The sequence below is a fragment of the Balaenoptera acutorostrata genome, chromosome 1 (genome assembly GCF_949987535.1).
Source record: "Balaenoptera acutorostrata chromosome 1, mBalAcu1.1, whole genome shotgun sequence".
In the NCBI taxonomy this organism is placed as follows: Eukaryota; Metazoa; Chordata; class Mammalia; order Artiodactyla; family Balaenopteridae; genus Balaenoptera; species Balaenoptera acutorostrata.
This window is the reverse complement of record NC_080064.1, coordinates 102,776,923-102,788,951: the sequence shown is the minus strand read 5'-3', so window position 1 is coordinate 102,788,951 and position 12,029 is coordinate 102,776,923. Positions and strand designations below refer to the sequence as shown.

The 12,029-nt window shown below is 53.2% G+C and overlaps 1 pseudogene; it reads right to left on the bottom strand.

Annotated features, from left to right (window-relative positions):
- Window positions 1–790: 790 nt before the first annotated feature.
- Window positions 791–887, bottom strand: LOC114236236 (U6 spliceosomal RNA; annotated as a pseudogene).
- Window positions 888–12,029: the final 11,142 nt, after the last annotated feature.

Below are 12,029 nucleotides of genomic sequence, written 5' to 3'. Positions count from 1 at the left end.
GGGCCTGGGAGCATTTGGATACACCTTGGGCCAGGATTTTGAGCAAGACTGAAATTTTGGTCATTTAATAATCCTGAGTGACTAGGAGGGACAGGTTGTAGGCAAGCAGGTATGCCTGAACCTAGTGCTTTGCTGGGCACTTGGGGTGAGGAGGTGGGACAGACCCCGTGCTTGCCCTTGGGGAAGCGAGATGAAAGCCTGGCACAGCTCTAGGGCCAGGGCAGGATGAAATGGGGTGTGTGTATGTGTGTACGTGTGTGCGTGCATGTGTGTTGCAAGGACAGGTGTGGGAATGGAATTGCTGCGGGAGGAGACATGGAGAGGCCAGGCCAGCTTAGGGGCAAGCCCCCCGCTAGCTGGACACTCCCCTGTTCCCTCTGTCACCTCCGGAGCAGGACTCTGTAGGCTGCCAGCCTTCTTTGCCACAGTGAGGCCTTAGTGGCCCATGCTCCTGGCCCCCTGAGGAACTTCACTAGTTAACCACCATCTCTGTAGAGAGGAGCCATCTGTTTTTCTCTTTTTTCTTTTTTTTTCCTTTTTAAAAATGAGGTATAATTGACATACAACATTAGTGCCAGGTATGCAACAGAATGATTCAATATTTGTATATGTTGTAAAATGATCACCACAATAAATCTTTTTAATATCTGTCACCTTACATATTTAGAGTTTTTTTCTTGTGATGACGACTTTTAAGATTTACCCTCTTAGCAGCTTTCAAATGTGCAAACAGTATTATTAACTATAGTCGTCATGCTGTACATTACATCCTCGTGACTTATTTATTTCAAAAAATATGGAACACTATCTGAATATGCGTGTCATCCGTGCCCAGGCTAATCTCTGTATCGTTCTAATTTTAGTATGTGTGCTCTCAAAGTGAGCACAGGAGCCTTCTTAAGGGGCCAGATCTCTTACTGCCCCACCCAGAAAAGTGCCTTCAGAGAAGAGATAATTTTCTATTGTCCCAAGTTGTCTCTTCAGCCTATTCAGGTACCTCTCCAACACAAGAGTCCTCTCATTGTTGTCCAGAATCCAGCTCTGAACTTCCAAAATGATGGAAATGTTCTACATCTGCACTGCCCTAGGCAGAGGCTGCTAGTCACGTGACCACCGAGCACTTCCAAGGTGGCTAGTGAAAACTTTTGTTGAATTTCCTTCAATTTAAATGTAGATGTAAGTAGTCACATGTGGCTAGTGGCTACCCTATTGGACAGTGTAGGAGGTGATGGAGGGGACTGTCCACTTAAGGTCGTGGAGCCCAAGCATATGGGAGCTGGAGAGGATACTGACTCCAGCCCTTCCTTCTGCAGTGAGGAAATAAAACCAGGCAGGGCAGGGCAATGCAGGGAATCAGCGGGGAAACAAGGCGGGTGGGCAGGGTCCCCGCCCAGGCTCTTGTTCCTGACTCTGCACGGGGCTGCTGCAGAGCGCTCCCGCCTGTGGGAATGCTGCCCTGGAGGAGCCCTGCGGTCCCACCCAATCCCAAGAGGCTGCATTCTAGAGGCGGCCTAGGTCTAGTTAGACCTTGTTCAGTGACTCAGGCTTTTTAATCAAATGAGGGCTGAGCAGCTCCTTTGAAGAGGGGCAGCTTCAGGGTCTTCAGGTAGACGCTGCCATCTCACTCCCTGGCTACACATCGCCTGTAGACAGCCCATGGGGTGGGAGTGGGAGAAGAGACTGCAGCCTGCTGAGTCCCAGGTCTGAGAGCTGGAGGCTAGCTGCGTGCTTGTGCGCGTGACGCCGAACCCGTGTGAAGCTCTGTACCTGGGATGGCACAACTAAAGCAGGTGAAGCAGGTGAAGCAGGAAGCCCCCAGGACCTGAGTCAGCTGGGCTGGATTCTAAGTCTTGGTTCTTCAATATTTCACCAAGTGAACTTGAGCAAATGTCTTCCACACTCTGGGCCTCAGTTTCCCCACGTGTAAAGTGGGAATATCAGTCAGATCTCTGGCATTCTACATTTGGAAGTGATGGTGGCTTAGACTGTGTCCATGGTTCCCAGGGCAGGGCAGAGGTGTCTGCAGGGGCTAGGGGGGAGTTTCCCAGTGCACCAAAGGCTGGCTGGCTAGCTCAGCAGTGCAGAGCCTGAGCTCGGGGCTGGCTCCCAGGAGCTGGGAGCGCCTTTGTGACCCACAGTCTGCTGCCACAGCATTAGCCTTGGTCCTTGAGGGGCTGGAGTGGGTACAGAGCTGGCTCTCTGCCAACTTCCTACCTGCAGCTGTATAACGAACTCCACAGTGGATGGATGGCATCAGTCCCTGAAGGACAGAGTCTCTGCATGCTGGTCAATGTGTCCAGTTTGTCATTCTGGGTCACATGATCACGTGGCCATCTCTCCCTCTGTTTCAAACCCTAGTGAGCCCAGATGCAATGGGGTTGTGAACATGACATCTTCATTCTTTGTCCTCAAAGCTGGTGCTGGGGGCAGGGCACATATCCAGGGGGAGCGCCACACCCGGTGCCCCACGTGAGGGCACAAACACAGGCAGACAGTGCATCAGGCATAGCGCTGTCTTCAAGAGCTTAAGTCTGGCAGAGCTTCTCATCCTCAACAAGGTATTTAACTTCTCGAAATCCATTGCGTGTAAAAAGGGAATAAGAATATCCCCGGTAGAGGGTAACTGAAAACATTTGGTGAGAAAATGGAGGTGAAGAACAAACGCAGTGATTTGCAAACTTGGCTGCATACCGGAGTCACCTGGGGAGTTTTACACCCCGCAGATGTCCAGGTGCCACCCCCAAAGTTTCTGATTTCATTGGTCTGGGCTGCAGCCTGGGTATCGGAATTTCTAAAAACTCCCCAGGGGACATGAACATGCAGCCAAGTTTGAGAACCACTGGTCTAGCATGTCATCTGTGTGTAATAACTTATCCCCTTCGAGGGTCCCCAGCCACCCTTCTTCTCTGCCACTGAGGGGACGCGCCTGTAATACATTGTCTGCACCAGTGAGCGTGTTGGCTCTGCCTCTGAGGTGGGAGGAGCGGTCTCGGAGGCTGGGCACCTGCCTACAGTCCTCGACACCCTGGGGGAAGCAACACAGAGAGCCCATTTGACATGTGAGTGCGCAGTGCCCTCCCTCCCTGGGGGACCCAAGCCGCACGTGCGGAAATTATGTGGGAGGTGAGGAAGCTCCAGATGGCCTCGTCGGGACGCGATGCTGCCCGGGGGGATTTGGGGGCCTGGTGCTCCCCCGGCACCTTCAGCTTCTTTGTGGTTTCTCCTCATCTGTGCTCAGCTCCTGGGGCCCTAGGCCCTCCATGAACAGCCGCAGGGAGCTGGTGGGGCCCGAGATGAGGATGCACTGGTGTCCACTACCGTGCAGCGCTCCGCATGGAGCCAGGTGAGGCCACAGTCAGACAGACAGACAGACAGACAGAGGCTGAGGGAGCACTACCGGGCTGCATAGCTTTCCCGAGCGAGAGAAGTCGCCGTGTTGGTGGTCGGCTGCTGCAGCGGAGGGTGGGTGAGGTATGAACGGGGGAGGGAAGGTGCTGTCCCTCCCTCGGCTTAGTGACCCTCCACTGCCTCTCACTAGGGGCCCCCCAACCCCATTCCTCATATCTCCATGTTCCCCCCCTTCCCTGGACAGAGCAGGCAGAGAGCACATGTTGGCAGTGTTACTGACCAGGGTTCTTGGCCTCCGTAATCAATAGAATTGATCAGAGGCCAGACAAGAAACTCAGGCCAGGCTTTATTGAGGCCCCTGCTGCAGCAAGGACAAGTAACAGGTTCCCTTGCTCGCTTGCTCGCTGAGGAGGGGTGAGTTGGTTCCTTATATGGGGTTAGGGTAGGGGTGTGTCTGGGCGGAGGGGTGGCTTAGGTGCTTTGCCCACCCCTTAGGTGGTATGATGTGCAAGGAGCATGTGCAGTACCCTGCTTTTGCTCCCAGCTTCTCTTTGTATCTCGTCCAGAATTTGCCCCAAATGCGCATGCATGCAGTTATTTTTAGTCCCTTATAGTTTCTTTGTATTTTGTTGTTCAAGGAGATGTTTGTCCAGATGCAGGCATTGTAGCACTGCAGCACTGCAGCAAAGGGTCCCAGGTCCCAGCCTGTCTCAGCTGTGCCTTGAGTAGTGGCTGTACTGGGGGTCAGGGCAGGAGGATGGCAGCAGGATTTTTGGAGAGTGGGGACAGTTGAAGATTCCTGACCGTTTCATTTTGATTGGCCAGGAGCCAGTCTTGCCAAGGCTCACGGGATGGAAATTCCCTTGGTAATATTGGGAGTCCCTGCATCCCAGCACAACCTCTCCCCCCAGCAAATGGGAATTCCTACGGGAAAGATCAGAACCTCGTGGAGACACATAACCTCTAAGACCCAGGGACCCCAGCAACAAGGGAAGTTGGGCATGGGTGCAGGGGCAGGCAGAGGGAGGCGAGTGGATGGCAGGGCTGGGACGCTGCCTCATGCAGAACCTATGGCTTCTCCACCTTTCTTACCCCTCCCCCAGCCCACCCAAAGGTGTCTCTGGGATAGTCCAGCCTCACCCAATAAAGTAGCCCCAGTGAAGTCACAGAAAAAGAGCAGACACAAGGACAGTGAGTAAAATAATGCAAACAAGGTGCAACTGTCCCCACCCTCACTTGGGTTTGGGTGGCTTCAGGTGGAGCAGGGACACCGGGTGAGCAGAGGAGGGGCGGAGCCTGTGTGACTGGTCAGGCGGTCCGGGAGTACTGGTGGGTCAGGACCACTTGGGGCTCATCTCCTTGCTTGCATTTTCTGCAGAGAAAGAGCCAGCAACGGGGAAGCTTTTGTTCTGGGTCAGCCTAACCAACCTGTTGTTTGGCAGGGTGGGTATGACTCACTCTCGTTTGCCCTTCAGGCAATGGTGTCACCAAGAGGTGAAGTCACTTCCTGAACTTGAGCAGCCTGAGTAGAGCAAAGGAGGCACTGGAGCTAGGGCTCCCGGTGCCCAGTCCTAAGCTGATCTCCCTGCCTTCTTCCCCTTCCACGCTGTGAGATGCCTCCCATGGCTCGTGGCCACTTTGGGCCCGGTTTTCCGGAGTGCGTGTGCATGGGATGTGGCTTCCCCACGTTCACAGGAGGAGCCCTCTGTACACGCACATGTGGCCCAGTGTGAAGGTGTGCACATGTCACTTTGTGCAAGCGTAATTGCATGTTTGCAAATTCAGCGCGACGGTGCATGAGTTAGCACAAGTCCTCCCACCCGCCCCTCCCCTGATGCCTCAGGATCCCACTGGATATTCCCTCCTCTTCCTTGAGGTAAAGGAAGAGGCATGCCCTCTTCTCCACAAGGCCTGCCTTCTTCCCATCTGCTGGTTGCTCATCCCTCCCATAGCCTCCGGGCTCCTGTGCCCTCCATGATCTTCTTTTCCCAGTTTTCAGTCTCTCTCTTTCCATTGGCCCTTAACTCCACCTACGAGCATGCTCAGGCATCCACTGGCATTTAAGAACGCCCACCCTTCCTCACCCAGCTTCTCCTGTATCTCTCGCCACCTCTCACCGCCCCCCGCCACCACATTCCCTTCCCTGTTGCATTTCTCAGAACAGCCTACATCTGTAACGTCCACTTCCTAACACCAACATCTACCTCTTAGCTGCTCACCCTCTGCTCTCCCTGCTCCTCCTGTAAAAGAGCTCTTCTCAAGACCACCCCTGACTGTGGAACCACCAACTGTGGCCTTTTCTCAGTGCTTCCCTTTCTCTTGCCAAACTAGAGACTCCTTTCCGTATTACCTCTGAGATTTCTCTGGACCCTCACCTTCCTCTCCATCCTCACTGTCACTGGCAGTGTTACTCCGATGACCCCTTGTCTCCTGCTCATACCGTATTTCTAAATCCAACAGCTTGGAGCAGGTCTCATCCCTGCTCAAAGCTGACAGCAGCTCCCCCAAGGCTTGCTGACCTGCAGAGAAGCTCAGCCAGGCACTGAAAATCATCTCCAGTTTGCAGCCCTGTACTCCCTGTGCTCCCGTGACACTCATCACAGGCTAATGTTTTGTGTCTTACCTGCTAGACTGTAAGCTCTGCTGGGACACGGACTCTGTCTTGTACACTGTGTTTATGGCTGTACCCCCAGAGCCAAGCACTGTGCTTGGCACATAAGTGCCCAATATCTATTGAATCAATGAGCAAGCAAATAAATGAATGAAAGAATGAATGAATAAAGTTGACTGTCTCTGTGTGAGAAAAGCCATGGGTCTCACAGGAAGAGTCCCCAGGTCACTGACCCTACATACAAAGATGCAAAGTCCTTCAGAATCACCAGCTTGGAGCTTGGAGCTCAGCTAGAGGCAGTAGAGCAGGGTGTTGTCAATTCCCAGGCTCCAGAGTAGGGTAGAGTGGACCTCACCCCAAGTGTGATCCTTGGAGGGGCAGGAGAGCCCTGGGACAAGAGGGCAGGGGGTCAGATGACCTGGGGTGACCCCATATATCATTACCACGTCCTGGTTCAAGAAGCCTTTGACCTTCTCTGAACTCTAGTGGATGCTGGGTGGTGAATTCTATCCCATTTTCCATGTAACTGGAGGATCCCAAGGAATCGTAGTGGCTGTGACTCTCTGGCAGAAGGACATAGGCTCAGGTCTGCTCAAGAGAGGCCCAGGCAGTGGGGCTGAGAGGCAGGCTGTGAGTGGGTATGGCCAGTGTGGTTGAAGACTTAGGTGCAGGAATGGGGTAGTTCTGGAGTTGGGCACTTGGAAAATGTCTTTCATGGATCAAGGACTGTGATTCTTGAACACTTATTCTGTGCTTATACCTCTAAAACTTTTGTCTCAAATGACACATTTAAAAGCAATTGCTAACACTGGGATGGGGAGAAGATTCTGGGCACAGAGTTCTCAATAAGAGGCTGTTGACGGAGGATGGGGATGGAGGAACACAAGTGCCTGGGCTGCGTTTGAGGAGTCAGTCCTGTCTTGGCCTCAGAAGAGCTGGGACGTGGCCTTCTGGGTGGGCCAGGGGTTCCTGGAACTTGCCATTTTACCTTGGTGGCCATCTCTAGAAAATGGGTCCCATCTTTCTCCTTTCAGGGCCGGGGGAGAAGAGGCAGAGAGGAAGCAGTTCAAATAGCAGCAGGAGGGCTTACCTGGGTGGGGGTCAGAAACACCCCCAGGCTGGGGAGAGGCCCAGAGGTCCTGGGTGTCACCGCAAGCAGCAGAAAGGGAGCTGCTCTTGATGGGGGGGGAACCAAGAGGCTGGGTGAACCTGTGTCAAAGGTGACTCTGAAGGTCTGGGGGAGGGGGCTCTCTTAATCCATTTGGGCTGCTGTAAAAATAGTACCATAAACTGGGTGGCTTATCAACAACAGAAACAGTTCTCACAGTTCTGGAGGCTGGAAGGCTGAGGTCAGGGTACCAGCATGGTTGGTTCCGGTGAGGGCCCTCTTCCGGGTTGCAGACCGCGGACTCCCGTTGCCTCCTCTCGTGGTGGGCAGAGGGTGAGAGAGCTCTCTGGGGTCTCTTTTATAAGAACATGAATCCCATTCATGAAGGCTGCATCCTTGTGCCCTAATCACCTCCCAAGGGCCCCACCTCCTACTACCACCACATCGGGGTTAGGATTTACTTAATGGATTTGGGGGAGACAAACATTCAGTCTATAACAGGTGCTGATGCTGGTCTCCCCATAGCACTGGGTCTGTAGGGATGAAAGGGTCTGCTTGAGGGGCTGGGGGGCCTTGGGCTTTGGGGTCTTGCTCGGCTCTACCCTTGGTGCTTAGGGTGGGATTAGGCAGGTTGTACAAGCTCTCTGGGTTTCTATTTTGCAGCAGGGAGTGGATGAGGCTTCTTGTTTTAAAACTTCCAAGGAAGTGGGAGACTCAGTGAGACAAGAGGACAAAACAGAAACATTGAAAATGAAGTAAGAACGTGCCGAGAACTTTGATGAACCACTGGTGTAGTAGAAGGTCAAGCTGTGCTGAGCCTCGTCACAGAAACACCCACCTTAGGTCACACATCCCTCTCACCCACCGGTGACACTTGGGCTGAGGTGCAGAGCCTCTGACTTGTCCCAGAGCTCCTTCCCGCTCAGTGTGCCTCAGGCTTTCCAGCTGTAAAATGGGGATTTTCTAGGGTGCACATGTGCTCCTCAGCAATTCAGTCCAAAACAGTAGAGAAAGAACGGGTCTTGAAGGAAAGAAAGTCTTAGGTCCAAGAGAGAAAGGAGACGGGGAGGAAGTGAGGGGCTGGGCGTCCAGGTGGTTGATGAGGACGGCAGAGCCGTTGCTGTTGCCGAAGGACAGTCTCTTGGTGAACCGGCTCCACTTAGCACGGAGCCTGGCCACGTTCACGCCTCCTCGCTCCTTCCGGCTTTTCCAGACTGAGGGCATTTTCTAGAGGGAGATCCTGGCCCAGGGAGGGGGAGGAAAAATAGAAGAGGCCTGAACTCCCACAAAGGCAGAGTCCCTAAAGCCACCCCCTGCTTCTGTTACCGCTCCCCCCAACCTTAACCCAGGCACCTAAGACTCACGCTTGCTCCCTGTGGCCTCTGAAAGAGGATCTCCAAGTCTCCATGAGTTAATTGTTCCGGCATTAAATAAGCCTCAGCTAAATGCCTCTTGTTGTCTATGACCTCGATCACCACAAGGCCATTCACTCAATCATCCATTTCATTATCTCGTGCTGAACACCTACTCTGTGCTTGCCCTGTGCTGCATGCTGGAGGTATAGATAAAGATGATTATTGCTGCCTTCAGGGAATGCCAGCAGGCCGGGACACAGACAAGGAAAGATGCAGTGACATCTCTGAGCAGATGAAGTCTGCGCCTCGTGATGCTGGCTGGGGGAGGCAATGCCACGTAGGTCCTATAGGTGGCAGCAGATGCCCATCGCAGCCCGCAAGGGCTCCCGGACACCTGGGGGCAGGTAGCCAGCCAGGCGCCAGGGGGTGAAGTGGACCTATGCAACTGGGTGGGGCAGGGAGAGAGGACATCGTCTCCAGAGAGTCTGTGTACTTTGTCCGTAGAAGGATGTGTCTGAGCCTAACTCCCAGTTCCTCAGCATCTTGCCTAGACACCTTCCCATCACCTTTGGGAGGCAGAATTAAAGTGACCTGGGAAACTCACAGCGTACTGTGCTGCTGCTGGGTGAGTGCCAAAGATTGTACGTACACCCATGTAGCCCTCATAACAACCCTGCAAACTAGCTGTCCTTATCCCCTTTTTATAGACGTGGAGACTGAGGCTCACAGGGATGTAGGTGACTCAGAAGTGATGGAGCAAGGATTCAAAGCAGCTGTGTCTGACTCTATTTCTATAAAAGCCCCCTGGGTTCTGCTGACAGGAAGGCTGCTTTCAGATGCCTGGAGGAAGATGGCCCCAGCAGTTGTGTGGGAGGGGCAGGACCCCAGCTCAATTTAACTTTGCAAGAGGCTTTCCCCATCCAGATGGAGATTCCCTCTTTCTTTTCAGCTGTTAGTCCTCCTTTATTTCCACTCTCTTTTCCTTCCCATTCTACTGACTGTCCCACCACTGTGTCCAAGAACATGAGTTCTATTTTCACACCTATCCGTGTGATACGATGATGGAAATGACTTGTCATATTTGCATCGTGGTTTCCTGTTCACAAAGTGTTTTTACAATTATGATCTTATTTGATTCTCAGCCTTCCCATGAGGCGGGTAATTTTATTATTCCCATTTTACAGATGGGGACGTGGAGGGCCAGAGAAGGTTTTACCTCAAAGAAGGTACATTCCCCACTATTGATTCCAAAGAGCCTCTGCTCTGGAACTTGACTTTTACCAATCTGCTTTCAGAAAATCACTTCCTTCTCCCTTTCCTTTTCCCACCCAGGTCTTTAATCTTCAAAGCCCCTCATCCAGGAAGCTTGCCCCAAGGTCCGCAGTCCATACTGGCCTTGCCTCTCCTTGGGCTCCTGCTCCTTTCCCCCTGGGTGCTCAGCCAGCACTGCATGACCTAATGCTTTGGAGGCAGTACAATATGGTGGGAGGGAGGGCATAGTGGCTGTGGGGTGGTGCATGAATCCCGGTGCCTCCCCTTACTTCCTAGGTGATTCTGAGCAGCTAACCTACCCTCCCTGGGCCGCCACTGAGCCCTGCTATAAAAATGGGCTTAATGGCAGTGCCTAGCTCAGAGGGTCTCTGTGTGGATTAAATGAGCTGCCCACTGGCCAATAAATGTAATTGCATATGTATAAGGCAATGAAATCAGCTTGAGAACTGGGATCGCTCCCAAAGTGCCTTGTGTGGTGCTCTGCACAGAGCAGTTGGTAAAATTCCCATAATTATGTTTGAAAAGCCTGAGAACCCTCTCCACCCTGGCCAGTTCCCTGGCCTGACTTTTCCTTTGGAGGAGAACAAGGGAGGAAGGTTTTACCTCCCTCTGCCTTCCCCCGGGGCTGGGGCTGCCCTAAGCCTGAGCTCACTGTGCCCTTGTCCTATCCTCCCAATCCCGCAGTTCTCTCCGGGAACTTGGGGAAGGGGAAATAGGCTTTGGAAACAACCCATCAGGCATGTGTCCAAACTCAGCCTCTGACTTATGGCCTAAGGTTTGCTGCTCAACCTCCCTGAGCCCTGATATCCTTAGCTGTACAATAGGACTGTTGGGCTGATGGGGGGATGGTTTGAGATGAGACATGAGAAAAGATCCTGTGAAACCTAAGCATTTACAGGCTTAGCAACTGCTTCTGTTATCAAAGCCCACCCTCCTCCCTTAGGTCCTCTGGTCCCACCTGAGCTTTCCAAATGGAAACCCCCTTTCTCCTCATCATTAGACCCTCTCCCGACCCTGCCCTTCCCCTTCTGAGCCCTAACGAATTGCTTGTTCTCACAGGGCTTGGCACAGAATGGATGTTGTCTTTTTCCTCCTTCCTCTTGGCTGCCTTAAGCTTTTCTTTTGCCTTTTTGCTGCTTTTTAGATCTTAACATTTATGATAATCCGCCTTGTAGTACTAATAACAGCTGAGTCCTTACAACATTCTCTGCACTGTGGTAAGGGCTTTCCATGCATTATCTCAGTAAATCTTCAGAGCAACCCTCTGCAGTAGGTCCTGGCATTATTCCTGTTTTAACAATGAGTAAACTGAGACTTGAGAGGTTACTCGACAAGAGGTAACTTGTCCACGGTTTTGGACCCGGTTAGTTCTTCTCGTGGAGCAGCACCGCAACCAAGAAATTCCAAAAACCCAACGCTAGTGGCCTCGTCTGCTTCCCTGATGGAGCTCACTGTGCCCACACCCTTCTGGATACTTCGGCTGTGAGCCCCCTGAGGGCAAGGGCACGTCTTAATCATCTCTGAGTTCCACACTGTGCCTAGTGAGGGGTGCCTAATGGGACCCTCATTAGGTGGGGGAATCTCTTTGCCCTCCCTCTGCCTGAGTCACTGTCTGAAGGCACTGGGGTCTGCGTGGAGGCTGGAGGTGCAGGAGCCCCGGAGCTCCAGCAGGAGTCCCCCGTGAGGCATCCTGCTCCAGAGGTTCTATGCCACGCCCCCGTCTGGGGCTGTCTGTCTGGGATCCACTGAAGCCTGTCGCCACGGAGCCTTTCTCCTCTTGTACACTCCATACGTGGGGAGGTAGTCATTCTCCTATGCGTTGATCTATTATCCTGGGGCAGACGGCAGGGCAGCCAGTAACGAGTCTTACCCACGGTACCTAGCTAGGTGGGGGAAGGGTAACCAGCAGAGGGGCTGGAGGAAGCAGGGCTGTGGGAGAGGAAGGCTGTGCCCGGTGACGCCAGCAGCTGCCCCATCCCAGCCTGGCCCTGGGCTCCCTAGAGGGGGCAGAAGCTGATGAGGAACAGCACTGCTCAGGGACAAGGTCAAGGCTGAGATGGGCATAGAGCCTAGATTTCCAACCTCCCGGCTCAGACCCCACCCCCATGCCCTCGAAGCTCCAATCTCTATACTAACCTTGGCTGTGCCTGTGTCTGGCCTCTCCCAGGCTGTGTCTCAGTGTTCCCATCTGGAAGATGTGTGAGTCCTCCTGACTTGTTCCCTGACAGAGCTGGGCCCAGGGGCCTGCATGCTGCCTCTCTCCAAGCCTCTATGAGCAGCAGCTGTTTATGGGAAAGTGCACCACAGCCTGGCGTGAGAAGAAGCACCTAGTGGA